This window comes from Pezoporus occidentalis, unplaced genomic scaffold, assembly GCF_034315485.1.
Source record: "Pezoporus occidentalis ecotype Australia unplaced genomic scaffold, CSIRO_AGI_Poc_V1 ctg23, whole genome shotgun sequence".
Taxonomy (NCBI): Eukaryota; Metazoa; Chordata; class Aves; order Psittaciformes; family Psittacidae; genus Pezoporus; species Pezoporus occidentalis.
Window position 1 is genome coordinate 8411797 of NW_026914180.1, and position 14507 is coordinate 8426303.

The window sequence follows — 14507 nt, forward strand, 5'->3', positions numbered from 1 at the left end:
CAGTTCATTTCAGCATTCCACTTTTAATTGCTCACTTAGTTAAACTTGAACTTATGATTACTGTTACTACTTTCAATAAAGCCTGTTTTGTGAGGGCTTCATTACTGTTGCCTCAGGATAACAGCTGCTAATTTGTTTTATTACTATAATACATTTTATTTAGATTTTTCTCTTAAAACCACTGGCTGTGGTGCTTGCAGTCATTGTTGTCATAGCTGTACTCTAACAGCTAGTTTGCAGGGCTGGCATAGCCTACCGGACACTGTATAGGGCAGAAAGGTGTACTGATGAGTCAGATGTACCAATGTGTCCCATTTATACCAAAGGCTTGCTACATGACTTTGACAAAATAATTTCTTTTCCTGTAAAATACAGACAGTAATACCTGCATTTCCTGTTAGGGGCTTAGATGCTTTCTGATAAACAATATTAGATAAAAGCAACATATTTTCTAGCAGAGGTTATACACTGTTGTTTTATACCACTCGTTCACTGAACACTGGGGCAAATTCAATCTCCGCAGTACAGTTATTATTTTAGCTTTTTAGCTGGTGAACTCCAGTGTTAGAGACCTGTGGGACAAATTCAGCTGTTACTTGGATATGCTTAAGAATTACAAAGTATTGTACTGTTATCATGCTGCAGTTAATTGGAATATCTTGGAAATGTATAAGAGGTAGATGAACCCGAATTTATGGCCCAAGTGCAGAAGGCAATCTGGGTTCTGAACTAGTTATTTTGGCCCTTGTATTTTTCTCTGATGAATAATATAAGCAGAATACTCCCTATTAGGCTCCTGAAGCTTGGATGCTCTGGCTATGATTAGCAAGTATAAAAGATTTACATCGCCCAAAAGGATCCTGAAGCAGCATAACAGTAAGTATGTGCCCCACCACAATGCCTCCCAGAAAGGTTTGTATATTTGTCTGCATGGAGCTGAGCTTCCAGCCCACTGCAATTTCTCAGGGTTGCAAGGAAATGTAAAGAGCTTCATTTTTTGATCCCTTGCTCAGACCAAAAACGTGATCTGGTCTGAATTTTTTATACTTAAATCTGGATACTGACATATAAATCATACCTGATTCACCCACTATTTCTGTATTTGGTGCAGTAATTACAGTGAAACCTAAACTGACATAATTTGTATAATAAGAATAGCAGAAAAAGACATATATTTCATTGTTTCAAACTCCATATATGTTATCTCAGAATCAGGCTATAAAACACTGTTCTAATTACTTTTTTGGATACATTATGCAAGTAGTGTTACCTCTTTTACCTAAAGCTGTTCACTTAAGACTCCACAGTAATTGAGAAATTAAATGTGCTTTAAAAAGGCAAGAGCAGAGGAGGAAGACTTTGTAACACTCAACTTTAGATTTGTAACTTAGGCTACAAGGGAACAATTCTCCTAAAATCATTCTGCTTATAAGTGTCTTTCCAAAACATCTGGATGAAGCACCTGACAGCTATTCTGCCCAGAACTCAGGCACCGTCACAGAAAGAAGTGGTCCACTGGGCATTAATCCCCAGCATACCATCAGGAACAAAGCTAAATCTAAACTATACAAAAGCCTAGCTTACATTCAGTAAGAAGAGATGAAATATCAAAACCTCACAACGGCAAATAGATTAATGCTAAGCATCGTGGAATCTTGCAGACTGTAATTTATGAACACAGAGAAAGCAGATTGTAAGTATCATGTCCAGTGAGAGTCTGGAAACTTAGACATGTGCCCCAGGAACAAAACACACAAGAAATTTCCACTATTTTTGGGTTACAAAACCTTCCAAAACCCTGTTAACTAGAGGGACGATTGTATCAGTAAACCTGTTGGGCTGAATTTGTGGCTGTTTATCTCTGACCACTCTGAAAGCCAAGTGCTTCTGAGCTTTAGGCCACCTTGTTTAGGTAAGCAGTTTTGTAAAGTTGGGTCTCAGCGCACTTTTGGGACAACCAATTTCATAGCAAATTGCACCACTGACCTCTGCTGAAGATAATCAGTATTGCTCACTTTTTTAAACTTGTTTCCTTATCAATAAGAGCTACAAGGGATTCTCCCCTCAAGTCAACCTGCAGGGGCTGGAGATTGAAGCTGAAAGGATATTTTGGCTGTCAGATCACGGAAGTAAAGACCATTACCTGAGCTAAGGGACAAGACTGGCATAAAACCACTAAGGTACACCTTTGTCATGGATACATTTATTTTGCAAGAGGAAAGACATTTCCTTTAGTGCAAACAAAAATGTCGAATTGGATGGTGCTGGAGTTCATGAAAAGGACTGTATTTCATACACATATGAAAGAGGCTTAATTTGAAGCTTCAGTATCTAATTTCACATCTGATGTTGTTCTGTTTCCACCTATTATCACAGCACTCCCTTTGAGTTTAGCTGCAAAGCTACATCACTGAAAACCTCTGATTTGGAGATTCTTCTGCTTTACAAATGACTTGTAGTCACCAAATATCACTGAGAAATATCAATATATTTCCTCACAGATAAATATAAAAGGGTCATACATCTGTAAGCACTTCCATTCATATTGTAATACAGTGTAAACTTTAAGCACAATTAAAAACTTAATCTTCAGATCTGTCAGTGCCACCTCGAGTTTTGCTTTCAGATACCCAGTCAAACCAGGACACTAGTATTTTCACAGTGTCACTATACAAGCTATTCCAGAGTTGAAGCTCCTTTACTAATCATGGAGAATTCAAACTTCCTGCAACAGAAAAGCAGGTAAAAAATATAACACCATGATCACCTATTAGATTGCACAGTTTGTCTTTGATTGAATCCAGGACACAGAGAGCAAAAAAGATTCAGAGAGCATACAAATGTAAAGTAAATATAATTTCATTATTGAAAGACTACAATATTATAATGACAGGCAGAATGAAGAAGGCAGGATGTACTATGAAGGGAGAAATAGAGGAACAACTGCAGTTTCTTTCTGAGGGTACTGTATTTTAAACTAATTTTTCCCTGTTTTGACCTTGATGACTGTTTCCTTCAATGCACTTCCTTCTTTTCCTTCTATTTACTCACCTGAAGTTCCTCAAAACTGTTTACCTTCTTTCATCATTTCACTGCACTTGCTTCCATCACTGTCTTTTCGCCTTAGCTCCTATCCGGTTTCCTTAACTAAATAACAGCAAACCAAGGAATTATCTATACCACACAGGAATATTTATGACATTTTTTAATTCATTTTGTGCTCCTGACTTTTCTTAGAGGGATTTAGGTAAGACAGAGTGTTGAATCCACAATAAACAATTTTCATCATGGAAAACAGCATTGAAATAAGTGTCTGCCATAGTATCTGCATTTTGGTCTGCTGGTACATAAATTTTTGGAAAAGCAGTAGTAATCTTCATATCCTAGTAAAAGAGGATAGAACAACTCTCTTCCTTGCTCCTCCAGGGAGCTGAAAGAATTTGTCACTGATAAGGAAGTCATCTAGAAGGCATTTCTAGGATATCAGTCAGGCTTATAAGCAGCACAGCAGGAACCATATCAAGGAGACCAAAGCAATTAGCAAGCAAAAGTCAATTCCCTGGTGAGACTAAGAGATGTCTGAATTCTACTATTAGCTGGCCTATTCTAAAGTTTTAACTGGGTTTTGTCTGAGTTTATTCCTGGTTAGAAAGGTCATCAAATATACTTTTTAAAAGTGGTGGAAATACAAAGCATATTTGATAGTCATAGGCAATATTTTTGTAATTGATTCATCCGTGCAGCTCTTCCAACCTCCTCTGGTAATTTAGGACCTGTATTTTGGAGAGTTTAGGGTCTCCAAATCCTATGAATTCAATACATGAATTAACTCTAATGCTCTGAATGATCCTTAATAGCCTAAATCTCCAGAAAACAGTAAAACCAGGCATGTAGGGTCCTAAATCTACCCTCTTTCAATATAAAACCATTCACCCTTGTCCTGTTACTACATGGCCTTGCAAAAATACCATCTCAAGCTTTCTTGTAGGCCCCTTGAAGGCTGCTATCAAGTCTCCCCAGAGTCTTCTCTAGACTGAAAAAGCCAACTCTCTCAGCCTGTCTTCACAGGAAAGGTGTTCCAGCTGTCTGAGCATCTATGTGACTTCTTCTGGGCTCGCACCAACAAGTCCATGTCTTTCCTGTGTTTGGGGATGAATGCAGTACTGCAGGTGGGAGTCTCATAAGAGCCAAGGAGAGGGGAAGAATCACCTTCCTTGATCTGGGAGGTCAAGGTTTTTTTGATGCAGCCCATGATAGGGTTGGCTTTCTGGGCTGTGAGTGCACACTGCCGGCTCATGTTGATCTCATCAACCAGCATCCCCATGAGGGCTGCTTTCAATCCATCCCCTGCCCAGCCTGTAGTTGTGCTTGAGATTGCCCTACCTGGGAGCAGGCCTTGTTGAACTCCACAAGGTTCACACAGGACCACCTCTCAAGTCTGTCAGCCTGTCACCAACAAAGATGTTAAACAGAGCTGCTTCAAATAAGGATTTTTGAGGGGTTGAGGTTTTGAACTATTTTGAAGTATTCTAGTCTTTGAGACCTATTTTCTTCTAATTTGGGATTTTTAAAAGTTAGTGTCCTGATTCTTGGTTTGTTAATCATTCGCACCCACTAACATCTGAGATACTCTCAGGTCTCCTGTCAGATCTATTTTTAATTAGTTGCAAATACAGTGATGAATTATGATCCCTGTAAGGATGCCTTAAACAGCACCAGGCACCAATATTTAGGTGACTGAATCATGCTTGTATCCAGATTCCACAGACTGTGAGTACTTCTACAGGCATTTCCACAGGATGATTTATCCTATCCACCTTAAATGTCATATTTTAGTCCACTCTTACCCATGCTGCCCTTCCTGGGCTGCCTAAATATCCCCATTAACCAGAGAGCAATTTAAACTAGATTTTTAATTTTCAGACAGTTAAAATCAGATTATGTGAAATCTAGTCCTTATCTGTCACACTGATTTTACTGACATTCATTGTTTTAGATAACAGGTTACAGCAAACCTGGACTCACTTTTTAGAGTTGAGCTGAAAATTAATGTAGCTTTTCTTTGGTAATCTTTATACGTAACACTTTAACATAAAAGTAGCAGTGAAGGCCCTGCTATTGTATTCAGGACACATCTTACAAAACTATGGAAAACAAACTATTTTCAACTATTTCCAAGTGTAGTTGAACTGTCACGGAGGGTACATGACAGTGTCATGAATTATGGCATAAACTATAACAACAATTTACAGGGAGTTTTACTGAATTGCTAAACGTATGAAATGTTATTGATGCACTCACTCTACTTGATATTAAACATTTAAAAAAAACCCTCAAATAATATTTTTGCCATATGGAGACAAATTTGATCTTACCATGGATATGGTAATCATGAGAAAATTTGCTATAGTCATTTAACCATTCTATGCATCTGTTTTAGCCTATGAGGAGGTCAGATGTGAAAAATACTCTCTCTTTCTATATCAATTACTAGAACTGGAGAGAAAAAAAAACCAAACAAAGTAACAATTTTATAGGAAGATATTCCATTCCTGCCTTGCGTTTATACTATAGTTCCAGTTTCTTACAGGGGTGACCTACTTAGCTTTACACGAGAGAGCTAAATAGTAATCCATCACACCGGATAATTTGATATACTCACTATACTTTGGCAAGCCTTATTCCTAGCTTGATGTTGCACAGAAAGACTGTTTCTGGTATTCAATCTAGTTAGCTTGTTTAACACAAATGTAGGAATCTTTCCACGATAGCTGTTCAAGTCTATCATTTTAGTATGATTTGTAAGAGTTCTTTCCCCAGTGAGTTCTCTGATATTTTTCTCTAAATAAACAAGACACTTATGAAGTCTGCCTATATCAATCTATCTGTAAGCATTGGTTAGATACCTGACATTTGCAGGCAATAAAAATACAGGGTTTTAAACAAGTACCCAATGGAGCTGTTCTGTCTGGCATCACCTTTATTGCCAGGGGCTGCACAAAAAGAGCCTGGATGTATTTATTAGATGTTGTTTGTGTTAAGAATGTATCTCTTGGTACTGGATGTAAAAGGTTACTCTGAATCATGTTAATGTGCAAATCTAAAACAATTTGTAAATACCTCAGTCAGGCTGACAGATAGGTTGTTGACAGTGCTGCTGCCAGGGAAAGGGAAACACTGGGTTTATGAAAGGAATTCTTCACGCAGAAAGCAATCTGACACCAAAGAAACTAAACCAAATGAGGGACATGAAACTGCCTCCAAAATACACTGCCTAGCACTGGATCATGTGAAATGATGTCTGTAGAACACTGAAGAAATGCTGCATACTGAATTACTTTAGAAAAAATCACTAACATAAACATGTCATGGTCTCTTTTCATTGTCACTTCATAACACACTTCAGTTTTGAAATTAAATGTATTTTCAGATTTACACTTAATATGGATAGATAAACACAAAGGTGAGAGTTTGTCACTGACACAAAAAAGGTAATGCAAAGTTTAAAATGAAGTTGCTTACTCATAATTATTCAGTAACACAGTAGCACATGTTCATACATAGCTCAATGAAAAATCTCCCTTGTATGTCCAAGTTCTGCTCAGCATGTAGCCAGTAGGATCAGCTGTAAGATCACCATGGATCTGTCTTTTCTGTAATCCAGAAGAAAATAAAATGGAAAGCAGCATTATACCAAGTTAGCCATTAGTGAAAAGTCCTCGTAATCTGATACCAAACAAAGTATAACGGGACAATTAGACCCAAGATTAAAAATCTTAATGAACATCAATGTAAAAATTAATAAACTGCATATAACTATATATTTTATTGTGTTAATATGCAATCAATACTTCCTTATGACTACCAGCAGTATTACCAAACTGATTTTCTCTTCCCAGCTATTTTGTTTGCTTTAATTCACTTACACAGGGTAATGACATGTCATGCAACACTCTTGTTCAACTCAATAACCTTCTACTTAATACTGACAATGTATAACATTAGCATTGGATACCAGATCCCCATTCCTTCTACTGTCTAACTGTCTGTGAAAAGGAAAAAAAAAAACAGATTTTAATATGGAATAAAAATTGTGAGGATTGTAAGAGAACCCTGCCTGGTTCTCTTAACCTCTCAGAGAAACCTACCCTGGAAGAAGATTTCACTGGTCAGATCTTTATTATTTGATTCCATGACCTGACCCAATGCGGTGAAACTTGTATAAGTTAAAATCTCTGTACTTGTCTCCTTTGATGGAATTTTCAATAAAAAATGAAAATAAAAGAGCTGGGTTATGGGGATGAGGTGAACTATAGTTGCTGGGTTTCCCATGTGGCCTGAGGATACTTGCTGGACCACTCATAAGACTTTGGCTGAGAAAGATTTTAGGTTGCAATTAGATAGAAACATAAGAAGTGATTGATTTTTTTTCAGTCTTTCCTGATTAAAATGGCTCTGAAGAGAGGCATCACACCTGAATACCTAGAATGACCCAAGCTTCTTAATTTAGGTCACTGGCCTAACTTTTTACAAATGGTTTGTTCACACTCAAGTCCAAATAATTTCTTTTAGGCATTTTGGACTTGATACACAACATCAATCTGTCTGACAAGTGGTATCTGTCTGGTGGAATTAGACTCACCACACATGTATAAAACATTATACGTTTGATGACCCTAGGTATGTTGTTCATAATTACTTATTTGCACAACATTTTAATGAGCAATATAGAAACAATCACCAAGCAAAAGCTAAAAATAAAGTCCAAAGAAGGCTTAAAAAAAACCCTGACATTGAACCTTTAACTTTCTGAAGAATTTACAGTCAAGTATTCAGAAGAGAAAAGCACACTCATTTTCTGCTTACTAAGAAAAAAATAAAGGAAAATAAAGGGGGGAACTCTTTCTTTTCCCTAGCTCTCTAAATGAGATTATAATATTTTAAAATGAAATGAATAATATTAAGTAATATTATTGCAAATAACAAGCTTAGTTTGTGGAAGAAAATAAGGAAGCCAAAAAGAGTGCACAGTAGTTCACTAAATTATTCATTTAATCATTATTGATCTCAGAAGAATTAGCAAATGGCATGCTCTAGCTGAGCACAAAGTTATTCATCTTTGATTTAAATCTTAGGGGAAGCTGAGCTACATTATATTCATGCAAACCACAACAAAACACAATAGGCAATTTCCTCAAAAATGTTTAACAACATAAATTAGAAAACTGGCTATGTTCATATAATTCAATTACAAAAAAACAAAATTGTTGCATTTGTGCTACAATCCAATCAAAAGGATTTAGGAAAGCACAAGGTGGCAAAGCATTTTAAAGGGAAGGTACAGCCTTCTGATTGTAACTTACCAGGACTCTTGAAGGTTCCTTCTTTATCCTAGAATAGCCATCAGAACCAGTGTACTCAGACTTTCTTGTATTTCTGTCCAATGCAATATAATTTCCACTATAGTGTTTTGTTGGTTTTTTTCGTGATCAGAAGTTCAATAGTACCTATGAATCATGTAGGGTTAAAAAGTTAAAGTATATTATTAAAACCCCGCATTAGACCATTTACATTGTGAGTGCCTCTGAGCATTTTACTGAGAAGGCATTTGTGATAATATAGGTGGCAAAAAGCCCTTTCTCAGAAGCTGGGGAAAAAAAAAATGCATATAGGTGGACTTGTTTAATGTTATATCTGTCACCCAAATACAGCCCAGGAATATGGCAGAGGCATGGCTATATCTTTGTGGATATGCACAGAATGTGTATGACAGGGAGCACCCATGGAGGGAGTAATGAGGTAGATGAAGCTTTCTAAAATAAAATTATGATATTTGGCCAACATGTAGGGTGGGATTTGATTGCTTAACATCATTGTATAGCACAGTGTCCTGCCTGGCCTCCAGGTGCTAATGCAGGGTGTCACATGTCTCTGCTACATACTGTGTAATATCCATTCACCCTTTACTAGGGCCTCAGATACCCCTAAGAACCACAGAAAACATTTTACCTCTATGGATACAAAATTCAAACCTGTTCTCCAGGTTCATTTTCTCTGAAGCTTGAGAAATCCAAAATACAAAGAGCCACGGTCCTAGGTTCAACCACTTAAACCATGACAGCCACTTGCCCAAAATGTTCTGGTCTCCTGGTCACAGCCCAGAGCACTCTTATCACAGCTTTCAAAGCCATGCTGTTTGACAGCATAAGATTTCTATATTCATGGAAACAAAAAGAGAACAGGACTTGTGGAGGCTTTTTTGGACTGGTGTTTAGGTTATTATTCTCAGCTAAAATAGAGAATTCTTTGGATATGACCTTTATAAGCAAGACATTTCTGATTTTTATATTAAATAATCTGTTGACAAGAATCATATCTCAAGTAATTTGTTTTAGATGAATGCCTTAATTCCTACGCTACAATGTCTGTCTATTTCACTGGGCAGGAGAGGAATCTTTCTTTCCTTTTCCACATAGCGGTAAAGGCAAAAATAGGGAAAAGTACCTGTCCTTTTGCATCATAGCTGCTGGTTTCCCCCTAGATTATGGGCTTAATTGTCTCCTGTCTCATCTTCCTCCCATAGGTTAATGCTGAACTCTTCTGGCAATTGTATATAAGGTGGAAAAACCTTTAGACTCTGAGATGAAACCTAGTGCTCATAGGGGATTCCAATGAACATTAACATGACACTTTTACAGCATTCTCAATGATAATTTATTTTCTGCAAACTGCATCAGAAAATGAGTAGCTGCACAGATGACATTGACCCATTCTAGTTGTTCACCCTGAAGGAAAACCAGGCAGAACACAGCCATTGTGCACTGTACGTGCCAGCAGTCTGCCAGCCAGCCACCAGGCAAGTACCAGCCAGCCTTACAGGTCACTGTGCTCCTCGGTGCCATCCGGTTCCTGGTGAGAATTCATGGCAAACAAGGAGGGGTCCCAGGATTAAAAAGGAAAAGAAAATCAGTTTTAGCCCACAGACGAACTTGTTTTGGTTCATCCTGTAGACAGAATACCATCGTCCCACCAATTCTCTTTTGAATACGTGAAACACACATACTGTTTGGGTACACAAAGTGAGATTTGTGTACCTTATACTCAAGGATGTTCAGAATAGAAAACTGTTTTAGGAATCCCATCACAAAACTTATGTGTAATACAACATTCACAATTACAGTGCAGCTGTGCAGGAGAAGCAGTAAGAGTTCTTGATTTCACATGCAAAGAAGTTGCCAAAGGCTCATTAAAAGAAATCTCAGAGGGCATTAGAGGACCTGTGTCCCCTTAACTCTACACAGTAGACGGGACAGCCCATTTACTCTACCTACTGAAGCTGTCTATTAACACTCTGATACAGCCTACAGGGCCAGCTAAGAAGAAAAATGCTGACTGCATATTTTTGTTGCTGTTTATTCCCTTATGGAGTAGGACTGAGCAAATGTATTAAGTGCAGCATCTTTTGGATGTGAAGTAGAAGCAAAGCACAAATTATATATAAACCTCAATAGTTACTGTTGTGAGGTAAAATGTCTGCAGTTCTCAGTGAAAGGTTGTTGCTCTGTCTTGCAGGTTTGTACTTTTCTAGAAGTACATTTGCAAAATTAATTGAGATAGAAGGTGCTGTACAAAGGTAGAATATTACTATGTAGTACTTGTTATAATGAGGAGCTATAATTAACCATTTTAGAAAGAAAAACTTTTAAATGGATTGATTTACCTTCCTGACCACTCAAAGTTGATTACACAGGTGCTTTAGAGGTAGAACAACAGAAGTTCACCTGGAGACCAGACTACAGGCAGGGGAGGCATGGGGAACTTTCTGCTCTTCAGTTATAGGAGCTGGATGGACTTGGTTTTTGGATGTGATACAAGACATTCAGTTAATATATTAAAACAGTAAAAATCTCCACCATGATTCACTCAAATACAGTTGGACTTAATTTTTAATCCATAAATAATATATTTTTGGTTCAAGCAAGCAATTAAAAGTTCTTCAAGTGAAAGGTATTTTCCAGAGATTTGCTATGACTTGAAATATGTTCACCTTTTAATTGAGTGGTTTTCAATGTTAACATCAAGACATCAAAAATATTTGTAAAACATTAGCCCAAATATTTGCTTCATATACTATAAAACTTGCATATGCTATTGTGGGTAGCATAGCACTATGCAAGTGACTCTTCTTTTTGCCTCTTGTCATCGCATACTACTGCTATGGGAGATGTTACAAGGTTTGTTCCATATTTACATGAAATAATTAGAAAACTGCAACAGCAAATAGTAGAGGAAGAAAAAAGAATGGAATTTTTGAGAAAGTGCTCCTTCACCAATTCAATACCACACCATTTGTTCTAAGACTTGAGACATTCAGGGAAAGTTAAAAAGCAATAAGGTAAGACGCTAGGAAACTACAGCAGGTCTCATTAGTAAGACTTTCATAACTTATTTGCATGTAAAATTAGATTTCTTGCTACTTCTGCACTTGTAACATAGTATTATTGTATTACATTAAGTAATATAGTAAGCATAATACAGAATGGACTCTGTGTAACTCCTATGTTTTTGTGCAAAGTTTCATAACATTGGGGCATCTTCTTGCATGTTTGGAATTTGTTTGAAATTGATGTGCAGAATTAATTCTGAACAGTTACAGGAAAACACTAGCTGAATGAATCAGTTGCTCATAGCAGAGGTTGGATTAACAGAATAAAACTGCTCAGAGGGAAAACCAACTGACAATCTGAAGGAGTTTAAAGCAAACCAAATTATTTATTTTTTATTAGTGGGCTGAAATTTCACAGCTTATACACATTTATTTCAGCACCACACTAAATTTAATGCACTAATAATGTTTGGGTTTTTTTTGTGAAGGACTGCTAAACCAGAGCATCAGTGACTTAAACTGCTTGCTGACCTTTCCTGCAATTCACAGCCATGGTTAGGTGGACTAGTCCATGTGCCATAACAAAACTGGTATGGAAGATCTTCAAGCAGTTATGAAGCATGACTGGAAAATAAATGTGAGCAAAACTTGAAACAGTCTTATCACCTCATAAGAAGAAAGCTGGAAAAGTCCACAAGGATAAATTCAATTTGAAAAATGACTGCACTGTAAATGCATAATACTGTTTTCAAGACTCAAAATAAATGTCAGAGGTGATTCAATCACTCAGTATCTCCCCATCTCTGCTGCCACAGCTACACTGTTTGAGAGAAGCTGGATACTGAAATGTCAGGGGGAATACCAGGTAAGAAGTGGATACCCTCTGTTTTGTTCAGCTGTTACCCTGCCTTTTTATTTCAAAGTTTCCACTAAAACACATTCAGTTAGGATTAATAGACTTTTAAGTACTAATATATGGAATCCAAGATAAGCTGCATAAGGCCAAAGAAAGGTCTTTATCTCTAAAACTCAAAGGTCTGGTGAACACTAACTACTCCCCTTGCTGCTGATCAGAGGAGAATAAAATTTGCTTTAAACAGAAGAAACCATTTTTTTTTTACAATCATATCAGCCTGTGTCTGTGGTAAGAGCTAAGCTTAGCTGACACTGCTGTGTCCCAGAGATGGATCTGATATTTGGTCACCTTCAGTAATGTTTCTTCTGAGAAGACTAGAAGGGACGGGTGGCTGAGTATCTGTTCCTGAAGTGGCTCCCTAAAAATCCACATTACAGACAGATCCATCCCCTGGAAGGGCCATGCTTTGCTCACTACAACTGTGCCCAAACATTGCTACAACAAATAGTGGTCGGAGGTTTTTATCTCTGTTCAGTGTTTCTCTTCTCAAAAGCAACATATTAACATTAAAATATAGGCAAATGTATGTTCAAGAAACTTTAAAATAATACATTACTGGTGATAACATTCTCCTCTGTAAAAAATTCTAAGCAGTTTTTTCAGCTTTGGTAAAACCAGAGCACACATCAAATACTATAAATTGCAATGATAAAAAACATTTTTCTGGTGTTACTTCACAGTATCATTGTCAGTTAGCTGAAAGGGGTTATATCTTGCTCAATACATTGTGGAATAACTTTCTCAGAGGAAAAGTCATTGTCATTAAAGTGGTTGTCACAAAAAGATGAAATTTTTCTGTGTTGCAGGATGTAATCTTTCTGGTGGACCTTATAATAAAAATAGCTAACACATTAAAAAGAAAAAAAAAAGTAGCATATTAAAATAATGCAACTCCACAGGGTTTGTTTCCAAGAACATCAGCTATTCCTGTTAATTTTAGTAAGCACCAATGCCTCTCAGATCTTCAGTGCTGATGAGAGGGCAGATTCCCCAAGTGATAGGAGTTGAATTTTTTCCCAGCAAAATCAATGGATGCATTCTATCTGCGTCAGATCAGGATAAAACATTTCAGATATGTGCTAATTTAATTTTTACAAGAGATATTTCATGCTCTTGACTTTGAGATTAAATTTAAAATAAACCTTGGACCAATTACATTGTCCATAAAACCACATATTGCCACACACTGATTTTACCTTTTCTTGTTACAAAGAGTGCATACATGCAGCATTACTAGTTTAACATTTTTTATTTTTAGACAGATTTTGGTGATGATGGCAATCTACAAAATTATCCACTATGTGACAGTGTTTTACCTCTGCATATTTAGCTTCCTCCACTTCTTTTATATAAGCATGCACTAGATGTTGCACAAACTGCTGCCACCATAACCTGAAATCAAAACTGGAATAAACAAGATGATAGCAAATAAATGACATGAGAGAGCTTATCAACGTGCCTACACCAAAGTCAAGCCAAAACATGCATATGTTCATAGCAAGGGTGTCAGACACAGCATCCATAAGTATGGCATTTGTTAGGTGTGACTGAAAGGCATTTTCTGCACAAGTATAAACACGTAACCCACTCAAACTACCATTAAAACAGAGCAATAATTAGAGCTATCTTCCATTGAGCCTTATGCACAAAAAGTGGTCTGAGGTTATAAACCATGTATGTCATTATAAAACATGCATTATAAATCATGCATGTGCCTGTATGTTGTGTTCATCTGCTGCTGGAAATCCCCATAAGGAATACCATAGTTATCTTGAGGTAGTAAAGTGGGTATATACATTATTGTCAGTCAGCTTTTGTGCAGATTTCTGTCAGGTCTATGGAATATTTTGACTGTTTCATGTAAAGACATAAAAAGAAAGAATCAAAGGTTAAAAATAAACTTGGCATTTAAGAGATAGAGTCCAAAATCAAGAGAATTAAATTAACAAAGAAAACACAAGATCTTTCAAGTAGGAAGGAGAAAAAAGAAAAAGGCAATGTAATACGGAGAAAAGAGGGATGTGGACCTTAAAGTATATAGGCAGTAAAATAACAGTCAATGTTATAATGCTATTTCCAAAATGAAAAACTTCATTCTGGGAGTATAAAAATCGAATACTTGAAAGGATGTTAAAAAGGTAATGTACCTATTCTTAAGAAACAGGTTAGACAACTATTATAGTATGTACTTAATTCCGGTAACGT

The 14507-nt window shown here is 36.8% G+C and overlaps 1 long non-coding RNA gene across 4 annotated transcripts in view; it reads right to left on the reverse strand.

Annotated features, from left to right (window-relative positions):
• Positions 1–10869, reverse strand: part of LOC134165144 (uncharacterized) — a 62595-nt gene extending 51726 nt beyond the window's left edge. The window contains exons 1-2 of one of the 4 annotated variants that reach the window (XR_009965392.1): positions 10782–10869; positions 3754–3864 (exon numbers count right to left, since the gene is read on the reverse strand). This is a non-coding gene — a long non-coding RNA (uncharacterized LOC134165144). Of the gene's footprint in view, positions 1–3753; positions 3865–4209; positions 5513–9009; positions 9143–10781 lie in introns of those variants that run through there. The other 3 variants (XR_009965394.1, XR_009965395.1, XR_009965393.1) reach the window with 3 other exon arrangements.
• Positions 10870–14507: the final 3638 nt, after the last annotated feature.